The 6,583-nt window shown below is 45.0% G+C and overlaps 1 pseudogene; it reads left to right on the forward strand.

Annotated features, from left to right (window-relative positions):
* Nucleotides 1-4,240, forward strand: part of LOC110487300 — a 330,040-nt pseudogene extending 325,800 nt beyond the window's left edge.
* Nucleotides 4,241-6,583: the final 2,343 nt, after the last annotated feature.

The raw sequence follows: 6,583 nt of genomic DNA on the forward strand, positions 1-6,583 counted from the left end.
TCTTGGGGTTTTGTTAGGTATTGGGATTGTGGCTTAGTGGGGGTATCTAGTATAGTCTATGGCTGTCTGGAGTGGTTCTCAATCAGAGGCAGGTGTTTATCGTTGTCTCTGATTGGGAACCATATTTAGGCAGCCATATTCTTTGAGTGTTTCGTGGGGGATTGTTCCTGTCTCTGTTTGCACCAGATAGGCTGTATAGGTTCTTGTGTTACGGTTCTTGTTTTGGATTGTTCGTGTTTATTTGTTTATTAAACATGTATCAAAATTACCACGCTGCATTTTGGTCCGATCCTTGCTACACCTCCTCTTCAGAGGAGGAGATAGAAGAAAACCGTAACAGATACACACACTTTCTCTCTTTGTCACACAGACACAAAGACAGACAGACACTGCATGAGCTTGAAAGTTCGGATTAGGATAACGATTAGTCTCAGTTAAAGAGGATAAGAGTTAACAGAAGCTCAGCTGGAGTTTTACTGTTTAAATACCGTGTTATATCTCTCCGCTATAGGAACCTTCACCACTTAGGTCATGGTAATGCCAGGTCCACCCACGTCAGCTCCCATTACGGTCTCAGCATGGCAGACTACAGTAGTACTCAAAAGGTATCACATCAAAAACATGATAAAGCATGTTTTAAGTCTAGAATAAATCTTGTTCTTCAACAAAATTCCATCAAAACTATAAAACATTATGACAGTTATGATAATTGTTGAGGAAGTTTTAATTTACATTCCCTTTTCAGCTAAAGTAGTCTTAATGAGAAGAAGATCCCACACACTACCCCAGTGATCATGATAAGTGATACTGGCAAGCGCAGTGTGTCACACCCTGATCTGTTTCACCTGTCTTTGTGGTTGTCTCCACCACGCTCCAGGTGTCGCCCATCTTCCCCATTATCCCCGGTGCATTTATACATCTGTTTGTCTGTTGCCAGTTCATCTTGTCTTGTCAAGCCTACCAGCGTCTTTTCGCATACTTCTGTTTCTTGTTAGTTCTCCCGGTTTTCGACCATTCTGGCTGCCCTGACCCTGGGTTCCCTCTTCTAATGCTGAGCTGGGTTTGCGGTGCCCCAGTACGTTGGGAAGGATCTGCCATCAGAGAGCTGCCTTCCGTTCTGTACCTTATGGACTGCCCTGGATTACCCACCGCTGCCTGCCCTGGACTACTGACCGCTGCCTGCCATGACCCTGAGCATGCCTGCCATTCTGTACTTTACGGACTGCACTGGATTACTGACCTCTGCCTGACCTCAACCTGTCATTTGCCTGCCCCCTGTTTCGTAAATAAACATTTGGTATTTCAAACAGTCTGCATCTGGGTCTTATCTTGAGGTCTGATAGTATGAACTGGCCCTGACTGACCCAGCAGACACTGACCAGCTCCGCAACGATGTCTCCTTCCAAGGAAACACCATTGGAAGGCTTCGTGGTCTTGTGGAAGGTTCCCAGACCTTGGCCGAACCCCATGACCACGCTTAGGATACATTGCTGGAGCAATTCCGCGGGTTGTCGGTTAGGCAGCCTAGCATGATGGTAACCTCCCAGCCCCTCAGTAACCCGGCTCAGTAACCTTGCTTCTCTCCCGTCCACCCCGGCTTCCAGAGAACCCAACTTACTTCCTTCGGAACGCTTTACTAGAGAGTCGGAAACCTGCCGGGCGTTTCTCGCTCAGTGTTCCCTAATTTTCGAGCTGCAGCCCTCCTCGTGGGAGAGTCTGCCCGGAAGTTACTCCAGCTTTGGCAAAACTCCCACAATGTGGCAGACTGTGGTGGATTTCCGCACATTTGGCGGCTGAGAGTGCTTGGAACCCGGAATCCCTGTTCGACATGTTCCTGCACGGATTATTGGAGGAAGTTAAGGACGAGCTAGCAGCCCGGGAACTACTGATGGATCTCGACTTGTTCATTGCCTTGACCATCCGGCTACGGGAATGTAGGAAGGAGGAGAGGTCTGATTCCACCTCGCCTCCAAGGCATCCCGGATGAATCCGACGTCTCCGTTTCCGAGAAAATCCGAGGCTACACGAGTTCCCCCAAGAGTCTCTGAAGTCTCCCGATTCATGTCTTCCCGAGCCGATGCATCTAGACAGGGCTTGGTTGTCTCCTGTGGTGGTTAACTTCTTTACTTTCAAATGAGGAGAGACAAACTTATCTCATAAGTTAGAGAAATACTTAAACTAAATCTTTATTCACATTAACTTCTTGGTGACAGAGGGCAGAAAATGAAGAGCACCAAATTCAAATAAATTACTATAAAAATCAAACTTTCATTAAATCACACATGCAAGATAGCAAATTAAAGCTACACTTGTTGTGAATCCAGCCAACATGTCAGATTTCAAAAAGGCTTTTCGGCGTATGCAAACGATGCTATTATCTGAGGGTAGCACCTCCCTAAACAAAGAGAAAGCATATTTCAACCCTGCAGGCGCGACACAAAACGCAGAAATAAAAATATAAATCATTCCTTACCTTTGACTAGCTTCTTTTGTTGGCACTCCAATATGTCCCATAAACATCACAAATGGTCCTTTTGTTCGATTAATTCCGTCGATATATATCCAAAATGTCAATTTATTTGGCGCGTTTGATCCAGCAAATCACCGGTTCCAACTTGCGCAACGTGACTACAAAATATCTCAAAAGTTACCTGTAAACTTTGCCAAAACATTTCAAACTACTTTTGTAATAGAACTTAAGTATTTTAAAGTAAATAATCAATAAAATTGAAGACGGGATGATCTGTGTTCAATACAGGAAGAAAACAAACTGACGCTACCTTTCTGGTCACGCGCCTCGATCTAACAGTACACTTGAGGTGACCCTCGTTTTGAACAGGGCTACTTCATTACACAAAGGAAAAACCTCAACCAATTTCTAAACACTGGTGACATCCAGTGGAAGCGGTAGGAACTGCAAGAAGGTCCCTTAGAAATCTGGATTCCCAATGAAATCTCATTGAAAAGAGAGTGATCTCAAAAAAAATATTTGAATGGTTTTTGCCTCGGGGTTTCGCCTGCTACATAAGTTCTGTTATACTCACAGACATGATTCAAACAGTTTTTGAACCTTCAGAGGATTTCTATCCAAATCTACTAATAATATGCAAATCTTATCTTCTGGGGATGAGTAGTAGGCAGTTAGATTTGGGCATGCATTTCATCCGGACGTGAAAATTCTGCTCCCTGTCACCAAGAAGTTAATGAGGATGACTATGATAGAGGTGGAGCAGTCTGTTCAGACATCTTATTAGTATGCCACAAGTTACTACCTTAGCTGTACTGGTTCTAAGTCTTATGTGGAGGATGTTTTTTGTAGGGTTTTACTCAAGTCAGAACTTCTGACTACTCTAAGTGGGAAGTTCAAGGAGAAGGTGAAGGGATAATTACCTGAGTGTGATCATCCATTTTGTCCATGTTCCTTCTTCCTCCAGCCGGTGATCAGCTTAGACTGGAGCATCTACACCTTCACCAGCAAGGGAATGAACACTGTTATGGTCCAAGCGTCTTCAGAAAACGCCATACTGCAAGACACCAAGACGATAGCAGTACAGGGTAAGGATCAGTATGACCTCTCTCTCTTTCTCTCTCTAATCAAAATATTCTGCTTGATGTAATACAATTATCAAATCTAGCAGTCATCTCACTTAGTATGCAACAGTTGAAAGTACTTCAAATTTGAATATGTAAGGATATATGCAAAAGGCTACATTTCCATCTGAGAAAGCAAGCAATCATCTCCTCTTGTCAAATCATGAGCACACTAACACACTCACACACACCAACATCCCTGTCACGTTTCCCACCCATCAGAAGACAGTTAGAGGAGGGACACAACCAGAAGAAAGGACAGTGGGGAATGAGGAGGATACCTTGAGAATAATGCACCTAGATCAGGGGCTGAATTAACGGTCTATTTCTATTTCTCCCCTGGGTGTCTCTCTCTCTCTCTCTCTCTGACAGAGTTCTTCAAATCTCTGCTTTTATCTTTCTCCGCTAATCTGGACGAGTACAACCCTGATGTCCCCGAGTGGAGACAGGATGTGGGGGGAGTCATTAAGAAGGCTCTGCTCCAAGTAAGTGTGAATTCCTTCTCTCTTTTTCTCCCCCTCTCTCGTTTTTTTTTTGTCCGCTCAGACACTTCGGCGTTGGTCCTCGGGCTGTCCCGTGATTCGTTATCACACAGGTGCGAGAGGCTCGGCTTCTTCTTCCCAAGGCGAGGCAGCTTGATGAGCACTAATAACTTATTTTCAGAAGTCGAAGCAATGAAATTCTTTGGAATTAGCCTGGAATGAAGGAGATCTTAGGCATTAGCGTGACATTGGATGTGCATAATAACTGCGGAGGAGAGCTAGCGCTGATATGACATAGTTAAGTGTGTTATTCTTCCACTTTGTGTGGAGGTTTAGGCCTATAGCATGCGACTCGTGGTCTCTCTGTGTCTTCACCAACTCCACAGTGGATTTGACATGAGAAGTGACTCAGGTGAGCTAGGCTGAGAGCCAGTGGAGGGAGCTACTGTGATAGAGGTCAAAGTGAGGCTTCGTGAAGGATAAAGTGCACTTTGTCACTTGGGATCCTGGGAGCCACATAGTATGTTCATGGCAGTATAGTATAGCACCAGTCAATTGAATTGTGTTGAACTGAGGGGCTCACTCAGATATAGAAAGCTCTGGATCTAGCTTGGGCTATTAATTGCTAGCCTCAATATAGTGTTACAGCATCTCTTTTCATACAGAAAGTTTTGTTTTCAAAATGTTATGCCCTACAATTGATACTTTATACGGTATATGGTTCTCTATTGAGTTTTATGAACACTGTTTGCATGTGTTACATACTCCTCCATATACAGTTTAATCCTATCAAACCATCCCTCCTTTCACCCTTTCTCTAAAGGAAAATCATATTAAGGCATATTAATCCATTAACTGCTCTAGTTGACATAGTGTTCATAGACTAGATATTGAGCAACAATAGCAAAACATTTTTTTCATGATTTATTTTTATACTCCTGCTGTTCGCGTACAGTTCACCTTCAAGATGAAACATATTCCATCGTGTCAAAGTAAACAACTTCACACGATAAAGCGAAGATGAGGAGAAGAAGGGGCATCAACATCGCAATTAAAGTTAGGGCCCATTAAACTGTACTGTTGCCATACTACAGTACAGCTCTATGGCTGACAATAGTGACAGCCAGGCAAGGCTGCACTTTTGCTCCTCAGCTGATTCCAACCCAACGCCGAAAAGAGGTTTGAATGGAGAGTTCAGGGGCTGGGTCAATGGCTTACTGGTGCTCTTCCGTGTTGTCCCTAGGAGGGGTGCGTCACTTGAGTGGGTTGAGTCACTGATGTGATCTTCCTGTCCGGGTTGGCGCCCCCCCTTGGTTTCGTGCCGTGGGGGAGATCTTCGTGGGCTATACTCGGCCTTGTCTCAGGATGGTCAGTTGGTGGTTGAAAATATCCATCTAGTGGTGTGGGGGCTGTGCTTTGGCAAAGTGGGAGGGGTTATATCCTTCCTGTTTGGCCCTGTCTGGGGGTATCGTCAGACGGGGCCACAGTGTCTCCCGACCCCTCCTGTCTCAGCCTCCAGTATTTATGCTGCAAAAGTTTGTGTTGGGGGGCTAGGGTCAGTCTGTTATATCTGTAGTATTTCTCCTGTCTTATCCGGTGTCCTGTGTGAATTTAAGTATGCGCTCTCTAATTCTCTTTCTTTTTCTACATTTCTTTCTTTCCTTCGGAGGACCTGAGCCCTAGTACTATGCCTCAGGACTACCTGGCCTGATGACTCCTTGCTGTCCCCAGTCCACCTGGTCGTGCTGCTCCTCCAGTTTAAACTGTTCTTCCAGCGGCTATGGAACCCTGACCTGTCCACCGGACGTGCTACCTGTCCCAGACCTGCTGTTTTAAACTCTCTAGAGACAGCAGGAGCGGTAGAGTTACTCTGAACGATTGGCTATGAAAAGCCAACTTACATTTACTCCTGAGGTGCTGACCTGTTGCACCCTCTACAACCACTGTGATTATTATTTGACCCTGCTGGTCATCTATGAACATTTGAACATCATGGCCATGTTCTGTTATAATCTCCACCCGGCACAGCTAGAAGAGGACTGGCCACCAGGACTGGAGTTTTTCCTAGCCACCGTGCTTCTACACCTGCATTGCTTGCTGTTTTGGGTTTTAGGCTGGGTTTCTGTACAGCACTTTGTGACATCAGCTGATGTAAGAAGGGCTTTATAAACACATTTGATTGATATGATTGAGTTCAGTAATAAGTTAACCCATTTCCTCACCCTGAAAATATGGAAGATGACCGAAGGCTCCCTCTCAGGTTCCAAACAGTGACTGTTTGCAAATTCATTTATTTTAGTATGTTACACAGAAGCTCCCCGCTGGTTTCACCACCAACCGTTAATTCACCTCTGTGTGGTGCAAGAGGTTAACATGTCCTCCTTTTTCCCCAAGAGAGTGCACTTATTCCAGGCATCCCTTTCTCCCCCCCCCCCCCCCCCCCATTCCTTGCCTGGGTGACGACTGTGCTTTACTTCACAGAATAAAATGATAGTTATAGGTGAGTCATC

Source organism: Oncorhynchus mykiss, chromosome 13 (assembly GCF_013265735.2).
Source record: "Oncorhynchus mykiss isolate Arlee chromosome 13, USDA_OmykA_1.1, whole genome shotgun sequence".
NCBI classification, from domain to species: domain Eukaryota; kingdom Metazoa; phylum Chordata; class Actinopteri; order Salmoniformes; family Salmonidae; genus Oncorhynchus; species Oncorhynchus mykiss.